This window comes from Tamandua tetradactyla, chromosome 9 (genome assembly GCF_023851605.1).
Source record: "Tamandua tetradactyla isolate mTamTet1 chromosome 9, mTamTet1.pri, whole genome shotgun sequence".
Classification (NCBI taxonomy): Eukaryota; Metazoa; Chordata; class Mammalia; order Pilosa; family Myrmecophagidae; genus Tamandua; species Tamandua tetradactyla.
Window position 1 is genome coordinate 23973419 of NC_135335.1, and position 13543 is coordinate 23986961.

The 13543-nt window shown below is 38.6% G+C and overlaps 1 pseudogene; it reads right to left on the minus strand.

Annotated features, from left to right (window-relative positions):
- Positions 1-12044: 12044 nt before the first annotated feature.
- On the minus strand, positions 12045-12492 carry LOC143645628 (diphosphoinositol polyphosphate phosphohydrolase NUDT4B pseudogene; annotated as a pseudogene).
- Between the last annotated feature and the right edge of the window lie 1051 nt (positions 12493-13543).

Sequence of the window (13543 nt, forward strand, 5' to 3'; positions counted from 1 at the left end):
GTAGCAGGAAAATGAGACGATTGTAACAGCAAGGAGAAGAAGAGATGTTTGGCTGCAGGTGCAGATGTCAAGATCCTGGCTATCTTCTTCAGAAACACAAGTCCTTATGCATTTGGCAAGAGAATATCTGAAAACGACTAAGAGAATAATTGGACTCATTATTGCAGCTGTCATTGGAATCATTGGAATTATCACAGTGGCTGTAGTCACTGGAACTTCATTGTTAGGTTTGAGGCTGTTTATACTCTTTCTCTTCCTCCTCAGCTGTGTCAAACAACAAATGTTCAAAGTAGCAAGCCGTGCCATTAAGCAGAGCCATGCTAACACTGTGATTCTGGTGAAAGCTCTTGGCTCCCTCCTGAATCGAAGTCAGAGAGCTTAACTGGTAGCCCATGATGGGTAAGACCCTTCCTTCAGAGCTAAGGGCAACCTAAGCCAGGCACAGTCACTAAGCAAATCTGTGCTAACAGTATGATTCTGGCAAAAACTCTGGGCTCCCTCCCAAATCAAAGCCAGAGAGCTTGACTGATGAACAATATGGGTAAGACCTTTCCTTCAGAGCTTACGGGCAACTTAAGACACGCACAGTCACCTCAGCTAATAAAATGAAAAGGGGGAAATGTAAGAGCCAGTGGTTAAAACAAGACCTGCAGAATTTGTTGGGAGCAGCTGGCATCAGAGTGGTGTCAAGAAATTGAGGAGATTATTATTTGCTTAATTGGAGGACAGTCTGAGAGGGAGAGAATGTTTGTTTCTTCTTCTTCTTCTTTTTTTTTACATGGGCAGGCACCAGGAATCGAACCCAGGTCCTCTGGCATTGCAGGCAAGCATTCCTACCTGCTGAGCCACTGTGGCCCGCCCATTTGTTTCTTCTTTAACCCCAAGGTCTTGATAGCTATCTCTTGTATGCAGGGAGTAATATACTGAAAAGTAGGCACTCTGTTTTATCTTGAAATGTATGCGTGCTTTTAGTCACATATACCCTGTAGTATATAAGCAGGATCTTGTTCAGAATAAGGTTGTCTGTTGTCTGGTATTGTGCAATTCAGATCCCCTGATTCTTTCTTTCTTTCTTTCTTTCTTTCTTTCTTTCTTTCTTTCTTTCTTTCTTTCTTTCTTTCTTTCTTTCTTTCTTTCTTTCTTTCTTTCTTTCTCTTTCTTTCTTTCTTTCTCTTCTCTCTCTCTCTCTCTCTCTCTCTCTCTCTCTCTCTCTCTCTTTATTTCTTTCTTTCTCATCATTCCTTAATATCCTTTGAGTTCCATTTCATAGGAAGCAACAAACTAAGCCCAAAGCAAGCAAAAGCAAAGAAATAATGAAAGTTAGAGCAGAAATAAATGAAATTGAGAACATGAAAACAATTGAGAAAATCAACAAAACCAGAAGCTGGTTCTGTGAGAAAATCAATAAGATTTATGGATCCTTAGCAATATTGACAAAAAGAAGAAGAGGTTGCAAAAAAATAAGACCAGAAATGGAAGAGGAGACATAACCATTGACCCCACAGAAATAAAGGAAGTAATGACAGGATACTATGAACAAGTATATGCTAATAAACATGACAATGTAAATGAAATGGACAGCTTTCTAGAAAGGCACAAAAAGCCAACTTTGACTCGAGAAGAAGTAGACAATTTCAACCAATCAATCACAAGTAAAGAACTTAAATCCGTCATTAAGAAGCTCCCCTAAAAGAAAAGTCCAGGACCAGATGGCTCCACGTGTGAATTTTACCAAACTTTCCAGAAAGAATTAGTACCAATCCTGCTCAAACTCTTCAAAAAAATTGAAGAGTATGGAAAGCTACCTAACTCATTCTATGAAGCCAACATCACCCTCATACCAAAGCCAGAGAAAGATATTACAAAAAAGGAAAACTACAGACCAAACTCTCTAATGAATATAGATGTAAAAGTCCTCAACAAAATTCTAGAAAATCGAATCCAGTAACACATTAAAAGAATTATACATCATGACCAAGTAGGATTCATCCCAGTTATGCAAGGATGGTTCAACATAAGAAAATCAATTAATGTAATACACCATATCAACAGATCAAAGCAGAAAAACCACATGATCATCTCGATTGATGCAGAAAAGGCATTTGACAAAATTCAACATCATTTCCTGCAGAAAACACTTCAGAGGATAGGAATAGAAGGGAACTTCCTCAAAATGATAAAGGGAATATATGAAAAACACACAACTAACATCATCCTCAATGGGAAAAAACTGAAAACTTTCCCTGTAAGGTCAAGAACAAGACAAAGATGTGCACTATCACCACTGTTATTCAACATTGTGTTGGAAGTTCTAGCCAGAGCAGTTAGACAAGAAAAAGAAATACAAGGCATCAAAATTGGAAAGCAAGAAGTAAAACTCTCATTGTTTACAGATGATATGGTACTGTATGCTGAAAACTCTGAAAAATCCACAGCAAAACTACTAGAGCTAATAAATGAGTACAGCAAAGTGGCAGGTTACAAACAAGATGAACACTCAAAAATCTGTAGTGTTTCTATACACTAGTAATGAACAATCTGAGAGGGAAATCAAGAAAAGAATTCTATTTACAATTGCAACCAAAAGAATAAAATATTTAGGAATAAATTTAACTGAAGAGATAAAAGACCTATACAAAGAAAACTACAAGAAATTGTTAAAAGAAATCACAGAAGACTTAAAAAGATGGAAGGCATACTGTGTTCATGGATTAGAAGACTAAATATAGCTAAGATGTCAATTCAACCTAAATTGATTTACAGATTCAATTTAATAACAATTAAAATCCCAACAACTTACTTTTCAGAAATAAAAAAAAAATAATAACAAAATTTATCTGGAAGGGCAGTGTGCCCCGAATAGCTAAAAGTATCCTGAGAAAAAAGAGAAGTCAAAGGTCTCACGCTATCTGACCTTAAGGTGCATTATGAAGCTACAGTGGTCAAAACGGCATGGTACTGGCATAAAAATAGATATACTGACCAATGGAATGGAACAGAGTGTTCAGATATAGACCCTCACATATATGGACAATTGATCTTTGATAAGACAGTGAAGCCAACTCACCTGGTACAGAGCTGTCTCTTCAATAAATGGTGCCTAGAGAACTGGATATTCATATACAAAAGAATGAAAGAGGACCCATATATCACACCCTATACAAAAATTAGCTCAAAATGGATCAAAGACCTAAACATTAGATCTAAGACCATAAAACTGTTAAAAGAAAATATAGGGAAATATTTTATAAATCTTATGCTAGGAGGCAGTTTCTTAGACCTTATACCCAAAGCATGCACACTGAATAAATAAATAAATAAATAAATGGGGACTCCTCAAAATTAAATACTTTTGCACATCAAACAACTTCATTAAGAAAGTAAAAAGACAGCCTACACAATGGGAGACAATACTTGGAAATGATATGTCAGATAAAAGTCTAGTATCCAAAATTTATAAAGAAATTTTTCAACTCAACAACAAAAAGACAGCCAACCCAATTACAAAATGGGCAAAATACTTGAACAGACACTTCCCAGAAGAGGAAATACAGAATAAAGTTATGAAATATGTAACAACATGGATGGACCTTAAGGGCATTATGCTGATTGAGATAGCCAGAAACAAAAGGACAAATACTGTATGGTCTCAATGATATGAATTGACATTACTGAATAACCTTAGAGTATGTCATTGATAACAGAGACCATCAGGAGATAGAAATAGGGTAAGGTATTGGGTAATTGGAGCTGAAGGGATACAGATTGTGAAACAGGACTGAATGTAAAATCTCAGAAATGGACAGCACAATACTACCAAACTGTAATATAATTATGTTCAAACACTGAATGAAATTGAATGTGAGAATGATAGAGGGAGGAGGGCTGGGGGCACAAATGAAAAGAGTAAGAAAGATAGACAATAAAGACTGAGATGGTATAATCTAGGAATGCTTAGAGTGTATAATGATAGAGACTAAATGTACAAATTAAAAAAAGTTTTTGCATGAAGAAGAACAAAGGAATGTTGTTACTGCAGGGTGCTGAAAATAGATGGTAGTTAATGTTTTAAAATTTCAACTTATGTGTGAGACTAAAGCAAAAAATGTTTATTTGGTACAAAGTTTATATTTTGACTAGTGCATTTCCTAATATAACTTATGTAGACAGCTTAACTGAACACCATAAGTACATGGAACCTTGAGTAGGACATGAGATTTTGTTGGTTCGTCCAGAGTGATGTCCCTATAAATCCCAGAGTGATTTGAACAGTGAATAAAAAAGTATTTGCAAAGTCCCCTTTGGGGAATGGTAAGGAAGGGGGGAAATTCAACTTCCCCAAGTTGAATTTTTGATATTCTCACAAGCAGTGTGGGCAACAAAAGCTATAGGCTGAACCCCCAATCTTGGGGTTTGTTCATATGAAACTTAACCCCAGAAAGGATAGGTCAAGCCTACTTAAAATTAGGCCTAAGAATCACCCCCAAGAGAACCTCTTTTGTGGCTCAGATGTGACCCCTCTCCAGCCAACACAACAAGCAAACTCACCACCCTCCCCCTGTCTACATAGGGCATGACTTCCACGGGTGTGGACCTTCCTGGCAACATGGGACAGAAATCCTAGAATGATCTGAGACTCAGCATCAAGGATTGAGAAAACCCCAAGAATGAACTGAGACTCAGCATCAGAGGATTGAGAAAACCTTCTTGACCAAAAGGTGGAAGAGTGAAATGAGACAAAATAAAGTGTCAATGGCTGAGAGATTCCATACAGAGTTGAGAGGTTATCCTGAAGGTTATTATTACTCATTAAATATTTATTATCTTGTTAGTAAAGATGTAGTGGAGAGGTTGGAGGGAACTGCCTGAAAATGTGGAGCTGTGTTCCAGCAGCCATATTTCTTGAAGATGAATGCATAATGATACAGCTTTCACATTGTGACTGTGTGATTGTGAAAACCTTGTATCTGAGGCTCTTTTTATCTACCTTTCAACAGATGAGTAAAGCATATGGAATAAAGATGAATAATGGAAGGAACAAATATTAAAATAAATTTAGATTGAAATACTGGTGATCGGTGAGGGGGAGGGTGGGGGGTATGGTATGTATGAATTTTTTTCTGTTTTCTTTCTATTTCTTTTTCTAAATACATATAAATGTTCCAATAAATGATCATGATGATGAATATGCAACTATGTGATGATATTGTGAATTAGTGATTATGTATTTAGAATGGAATGATCAAAGGTTAGAATGCTTGTTTGTTTGGTGTTCTTTGGTATTTAAAAAATTTTTTTAAATTAATTTAAAAATCCCATATATCAGCAGAGCTCAAGGTTGTAGGGACAGGAAACAATGTTTTTCCTAGTGCATCACTAGAGTTAATAGTAAGTGCTGCCACACCCACTTTGATCCCTTGATTCGTGGACCCATTTATCTTGACTATGGAAGAAACAACACCATACTGTGGATGCTGATTCAGAGCATTTTCAGCCTTCTGGAGAACATCACCCCAACCTTGCAAGGCATTGCTACCTAACTGGCACTATAATTGAATTTTCAATAGTCCATTCCACCATTCTATCAACCCAGCTGCTTCTGGATGATGGGGAACATGGTAAGACCAGAGAATTCCATGGAAATATGTCTATTCCCACATTTCATTTTCTGTGAAGAGATTTCCTTGATCAGAAGCAATGCTGTGTGGAATACCATGATGATGGATAAGGCATTCTATAAGTCCACAGATGGAAGTGTTGGCAGAATCATTGCATGCAGGAAAAGCAAATCCATACAGTGTATTCCACTTAGAACAAATCACTACCCCTTCCATAATGGAAGTGATCCAATGTAATCAACCTGCCACCATGTAGCCGGCTGACCACCATGGGGAATTGTGCCATTTCAGGTACTGAATTTTGGTCTCTGCTGTTGTCAGCTTGGGCACTCATTTGTGGCTATAGCCAGGCTATTCTTGGTGAGTAGAAGTCCATGTTCCTAAGCCCATGCATAACCTCTATTCCTACCACCATGACCACTTTGTTCATGAACCCATTGGGCAATGACAGGAGTTGTTGAGGAAAGAAGCTGACTGGTATCCACAGAACAGGTCATCTTATCGATTTGATTATTAAAACCTTCCTCTACTGAAGTCACCCTCTGGTGCACATTCCCATGGGACAAAAATATCTTCATGTTTTTAGCCCAGTCAGAAAGGATAATCCATATAAATCTCCTCCAGATCACTTTGTCACCAATCTTCCAATCATGCTCTTTCCAATTTTTGATCATACAGCTAAACCATTAGCAACAGCCTATGAGTCAGTATACAAATATACCTCTGACCAGTTCTCCTTCCAAACGAAATGAACAACTGGGTACACTACTCGAAGTTCCATCTACTGGGAAGATTTTCCTTCACCACTCTCCTTCAGGGACAACCCAGAAAGGGGTTGTAGTGCTGCAGCTGTCCACTATTGGCTGGTACTTACATTTAATGCAGAATCATCTGTAAATCAGGTCCAAGTATTCTCTTCCTCAATCAACTCCTGTAAAGACCTCCCCAAGAAGCCATAGCCCTGGTGTGGGAAAGAGAACGTAATGTGGTAGGATTGCAGACCATGAACATTTAGGCCACTTCCTCATGTAACTTAGTTGTGCCTTTCTGACATGCTCTGGCCCTATCTCATATATGCCATTTCCATTTTATGATGGAATGCTGCTGCGCATGCTCAACTTTATGGCTTGATGGGTCAGAAAACAGCCAGCTCATGATAGGCAACTTGGAAACCATGGTGACTTGGTGGTCCATGGTTAAACACTCAACCTCTACTAAGGACCAACAACAGGCCAAAAGCTATTCCTCAAAAAGAGAGTAGTTTTCTGCAGCAGATTTTAAAACCATGCTCCAAAATCCAAATACAGAGCAGCTGGTACAGCAGTCTGGACCTGTCACAGAGCCTCCTCTTGTTCCGGTCCCCACTCAAAATTAGCAGCTTTTCTGGTCACTCAATAAATGGGCTGGAGTAGCACACCAAAATGAGGAATTTGCTGTTGTCAAAATCCAAAGAGAGCAACTAGGCATGTGCCTCTTTTCTGATCATAGGAGGGGCCAGATGCAGCAACTTATCCTTCACCTTAGAAGGGATATCTCAACATGCCCCACACCACTGGGCACCTAGAAATTTCACTGAGGTGGAAGGCCCCTGTGTTTTTGTTGGATTTATCTTCCGTCTAATGACACACAAATCCCTTACCAGTAAGTCTAGAGTAATTGCTACTCCTTGCTCACTAGGTCCACTCAACATGATATCATCAATATAATGGACCAGTGTGATGTCTTGTGGGAGGGAGAAATGATCAAGGTCCCTGCAGACAAGATTATGACATTGGGCTGGAGAGTTGCTATACCCCTGAGATAGGACAATGAAAGTATATTGCTGACCTTGCCAGTAGAAAGGAAATTGCTTCTGGTTGTCCTTACTAATAGCTTTTGAGAAAAAAGGATTTGTCATATCAATAGCATATAAGGTAACAGGGGATGTATTGATTTGCTCAAGCAATGATACCATGTCTGGATCAGCAGCTGCAATTGGAGTTACCACCTGGCTGAGCTTATGATAATCCACTGTATCCTCCAAGACCCATCTATTTTCTGCACAGGCAAAATAGGAGAGTTAAATGGGTATGTGGTGGGAATCACCACCCCTGCATCCTTCAAGCCATTAAGAGTGGCAGCAATCTCTGTAATCCCTCCAGGAATCCGGTACTGCTTTTGATTTACTATTTTGCTAGGTCGGGACATTTCTAGTGGCTTCTGCTTGGCTTTTCCCACCATAATAGTCTTCACTGCATGAGTTAGAGAGTAAATGGGGGATTCTTCCAGTTGCTCAGTGTGTCTATACCAATTATACATTCTGGAACTGGGGAAATAACTACAGAATGGGTCCAGGGGCCCACTGGACCCACTGTGAGATGGAATTGAGCTGAAACTCCATTGATCACCTGGTCTCCATAAGCCCTAACTCTGACTGATGGACCAAAGTGACATTTTGGGTACCCTGGAATTAATGTCACTTCTCAACCAGTGTCTAATAATCCCCAAAATCTCTGGTCATTTCCTTTTCTCCAGTGCACAGTTACCCTGGTAAAAATCATCAGTTCCCTTGAGGAAGGCTTGGATGAAGATTAACATTACAAATTTGTTGCAGTGTAAAAGGGTTCCTCCCCAAGGGGTCCTGGCCTCCCCTTCATTGAAGGGGCTTTGGGTCTGTAAATTGTCCTAAATCTGGAAATTGATTAAGAGACTGTGACTCTGTGTTTTTGTAATTCAGGTTAGACTTCTGCTCACTTAACCTAGAACCCTTTCGTTTACACAGCTTGAAAAAGAATTTAGTAGACTGCCCATTAATTGTATTTCTATGTACCCCATGATTTACTAGCCAATGCCACAAATCTCTGTGAGCCATATAATTTTGACTCCTGCTTTGACTTTGCTGTCTAGTATAATAGCCATGTCTATCCTGTCTTTGGTGATTAAGTGCTGCCACCTGGCTTCTGCCAACTTGAGATCTGGTCATCCCCACTGTGTTTTAAGGATTCCAGTTTAGTGACAGTGGTTCCTACAATAATATCTGACCTACAGAGAAATGCAAGTAGAGAGTTTTTCAGGGATGATGGCACCTGTCTCACAAATTTATTTCTCACTATTATGGTAAAAGATGCATCCTATGGACATTTCTGGGTGTAAGAGCAGGCTTTGCCTGATAAATCCACTCTAATATTCCAATCCTTCTAAGCCTCTGGATCCCCTCATCTACATTCTTTCAGGGCAGGTCTGGCATTTCAACCTCAGGTAATGTTGGCCAACTTTTGATTCATGTTTCAACCAACCATCCAAACAAACTATTAATGCCTTTTCTAACCCCTCAAGCTATAACATTGAATGCAGAATCACTGCTTAGTGGGTTCATATCAATAAATTCAGCTTGATCCAATCTTATATTCCGCCCACCATTCTCCTACACCCTTAAAATCCATTGCCACACATATTCCCCTGATTTTTCTATATAAATAGGAAAATTCACACAGTTCTTTTGGAGTATAACATATCTCCTCATGTATGATAATTTGTACCTCACTTTTAGGGGCCTGTTGGGACTTTAGTCTAGTTATAGGTCTGAAAGAAATGAGGGGTGGTGGGGGTGTGTCATGAAAAGAATTAGAAGTATCTTCCAAGCCATTTACTTCAGAGCATTCATTTGCAGTTTCATCTGGTAAAGCAGGATTGGTCACTCTAGGGCTAATTCCTTCAGGTGGAGGTTGGGTTCCCAACTCCTCAAGGCAGACTGGAGATGGGATGCCTATGTCTTCAGGGCAGACTATTAAAGGGTTATTTAGAGAAGATTCAGCATGACCTAGGGTTTCAACTTCTCCACTGACATCCTTATCAGTCCATGTTGCCATCCCTTTTTTCAGGGTCCCACCCCTTTCCAATCAATACCCTCACTTTAGTGGCAGACAACATGCAAGATTGAGATTTCAATTTACATCGTAAATTTGCTACTCTAACAATTAGATTCTGAGTCTGATTTTCAGAGATCTGAAGTCTACAGCTACAGTAAATAACATTCTTTCAGGATACTCATAGAAGCCTCTACATCTGTCAGGCAGTGCTTAAGCTTCTTGTTTGAAGCCTTAAGCCAGTCCCTATCACTTATTGATGTACACAGTGTATCTAACAATGAACAGCCAACATCTCTGTTCTAGTTCACTAGCTGCCAGAATTCGATACACCAGAAATGGAATGACTTTTTAAAAGCAAAATTTAATAAGTTGCTAGTTTACAGTTCTAAGGCCAATTCTTACAGTTCTAAGAAAACGTCCCAATAAAAATAAGTCTATAGAAATGTCCAATCAAAGGCATCAAGGGAAAAATACCTTGGTTCAAGAAGGCCAATGAAGTTCAGAATTTGTCTGTCATCTGGAAGGGCATGTGGTGAACATGGCATCATCTGCTAGCTTTCTCTCCTGGCTTTCTATTTCATGAAGCTCTCCAGGAGGTATTTTCCTTCTTCATCTCCAAAGGTCACTGGCTGGTGGACTCTGTTTCTCATGGCTATATCATTCTGCTCTGCTCTCTCTGAATCTCTCTCATTCTCCAAAATATTTTGCCTTTCATAGGATTTCAGAAACTAATCAAGACCCACTCAAATGGGTAGAGACATGTCATCACCTAATCCAGCTTGACAACCACTCCTGATTAAATCACATCTCCAGTAAGATGATCTGATTACAGTTTCAAACATACAGTGTTGAATAGAGATTATTCTGCCTTTATGAAATGGGATTTTGATTAAAACATGGCTTTTCTAGGGTACATATGTCCTTTCAAACCAGCACAATCTCTATTACTATTTCCACAAAACTTCTTAAAGGTGTTTAAAGGTGTCAAAAGCATTATTCCCCAGGGCCTGGCTTCATAAAAGTGAAGCATTAGAAAAATTAAATGGTGATATTTTGACTGTCTCTTTTTGCTGACTCACTCCATGGATTGGCATTGTCATTCCTGTTATGGGAATCATAGTCCTAAAATGCTTTTGAGTTCAGTCAGTTTAGAAAACCATTCATAAAAACCCATTTTTAAGATTCTATTTCTTAAGAACCACTCCTGGTACCAAGTTGTATTAGGGTTCTCTAGAGAAACAGAATCAATAGGAAAATTTGTAAATATAAAACTTATAAAAGTGTCTCATGTAACCATGGAAACATAGACTCCAAAATCTATAAGGCAGGCTGTGAAACTGATGACTCCAATGGAGGGCCTGGACAAACTCCACAGGAGAGGCTCGCCAGCTGATGCAGGAAGAGATCCTGTCTTCTGAATTCTCTTTAAAAGGCTTAGAATGATTAGATTAAGCATCACTCATTAAAGTAGGCACTCCGCTTGGCTGATTACTAATGGAATCAGTTGTGGATGTAGCTGAAGTGATCATGATTTAATTCTATGAAATGTCCTTATAGCAAAAAACAAGCCAACACTTGCCCAACCTAACAAACAGGTACCACCACTTGGCCAAGTTGACACATGAACCTTACCATCACAATGCCTTAATAATGTAAGTCTATAAACAGCTGAGCAAGAAAGCCACTTTATTCCATCCTGATACAGTCATCACTGCCTGGGTGTTTAAGGTTAGATGCCAATACTGTAGCCATTAGCAAACAGGGAAGTTTAACTGAAAAGGTGTCCCCACATTCAAAAACAAAATGCATTTGAAAAGTGATTTATTTAGAGAGAAATATGGTTCCTAGAGCATTCTCTGTACAGAAATGGATAAAGGGAACTGGCCATTGAGCATGCTAAACAAAATTCCATGATTATACTTTTATGAGATATATTTACTGTGTGCATTTTGCTAACAATACCTCTCTGAAAATGATGAACTCTGTGGTTGTACTTTGTGTTTAACTACTTTTGAGTTACAGGGGAAATAGTTGAATCAAATTGCTATTGACATAATATCAGTTATGAAAATTGAGGCAAACCAGTTGACAGATTCCTGAAAAGAACAAATTAAATCCTTTGTCAAAGCAGTTATGGCAAATGCAGAAATGGTTCAGATCTGGAATTTATCAATTAAAATTTTGGTTCTCTGAAACATATTTTGGAATGGATATACAATTTATTAAATACCAGTAAGTATTTTCCCACAGAAGGAATTGTTGAGTGCATTAATGTTGTAAGAATGAGAAAACAATTTAGGGGGGAAATATACCTACAAGTAAGTTAACCTGACAAAATAAACCAGACTTATTCAAATGGACAAAAAAACACTGGAAAAAGGCTGTGAGATAAAAGATTGCAGTCCAAAATAACATGGGATGGGGGTGGAAGGGCCACAGTTAAGGCATTGAAAAAGACTTCCTCATGGCTTTAGCTTATTAAAATATTTTTACACTCAAAAAAATTTGAAAGCATCTGAAAAACACGCAAATTGTTTAAAAACCCTGTGTGGCAAATTCAGACAGTTTGCAAGCTCATTCAGATGTCTGCCAAGGAAGATATAGAAGCCTCTCCAGGAGCTTGCATATGGTGGTCAAGTCCCACCCAAGTCTCCCTTACACTGGATGGCAGCCCAGAGGTCTGTGCAGCAATTACAAACAAGGCATTTTTATCTAGAAGGAAAGGGAATGATGTCTTTCCATTGGTTTGGGAACAACCCAGCTTTGGTTTTTAAAAATCCTCTGCATATACAGGTTTATGACACTGGAAAACTTTGATTGTATCTTCTACTCTCCCTTCCTAGAGTAACAAAATCTTCTCACAATATTCTAAGATTTCAGGGGTTGTAAGAACATAAATATACATTCTGTGCTCTCCATCATGGTTCTGTTCAAATATGCCCAGGACTCTGCCTAATTTTCTTTTGAATCCACTCTTTGTAAACCTCCCTTATGGCAGCACCACCAGGCTCCTCCTCAGGCTCCATCCCTCCTCCTGGGACAATCCACTGGTCTGGATACCAACTGCTGCTCACTACCTCGTCCTGCTAGTTCTGGAATCGAGGCTCCAGGCTCTCGCCAGGCTGGGGCAGTTGCCAGAACTCACGCCGAGCAGCAGCAGCGCTGTGCCTGAAGTAAGATAAGACAGTCATTGAGAATGATCCTAGTATTTAATTTGCTAAATGTGTAACTTGGGTAAGCTGCTTAATTTATCTGTGTTTCTGAATTCTCTACTATAAAGTGTCATTGTTAATACCTGTCTCATGAAATCATTAGGTGAATTAAGAGATGTAACTTATGTTAATTGATAAACAGAGAGCCTAGTATATAAAATATATTCAAGCAAATATACTTTAAAACTTGTTATTAACTTTAGCACAAATATTAATAAGTGTGTTTTACTAAGTTATTAAAACAAATGGAAATAAATTTTAAAAATATGAAATTATCTACACAGCTTGCAAAAAATATTTTGTATGCATATTAATCCTAAAACCCCTTCCTATAAATCTGTAGCTCCTTGATGGGAGATACATGCAGTTCACAGAATAGAACCTCTGGTATTGCAGCACCATGATCCTTCCCTGAATTGTACCTTGCAATTAAATTTTCAAATCCAGAACATTCTGTTTCCTATGACTGGAAAGACAAATCCAGGCATGGTGGCATGAGTCTAGAGTTATCTCTGGTTGATCAATTTCTTTTTTATCAGTTACACTCCGTTTTCTTTTACCTGTTCTCTAAAACCATCTTATCATCTTTGGACTTTTTCCTTTTTTCTCTTGTACTGTGGCTTTCTTGAAGCGACTTACACCCCCAAATGCTCATCTATATGTAGCTAAAATGTTCACTTGGCTAAATAGATATACCAGATTTATGCTTCTTACATCATCTAGGATGTTTCTGACTGTTGAATGAAGGTAAATATTAGGAAATAGTACTCTGTGGAATACCAATAATTTACATGCTTTTACTTGAAATGTCTCTCTATTGAAATGTTGAGGGAAATTGCATTTTTCTTTCTGGATTTCTCTGAGC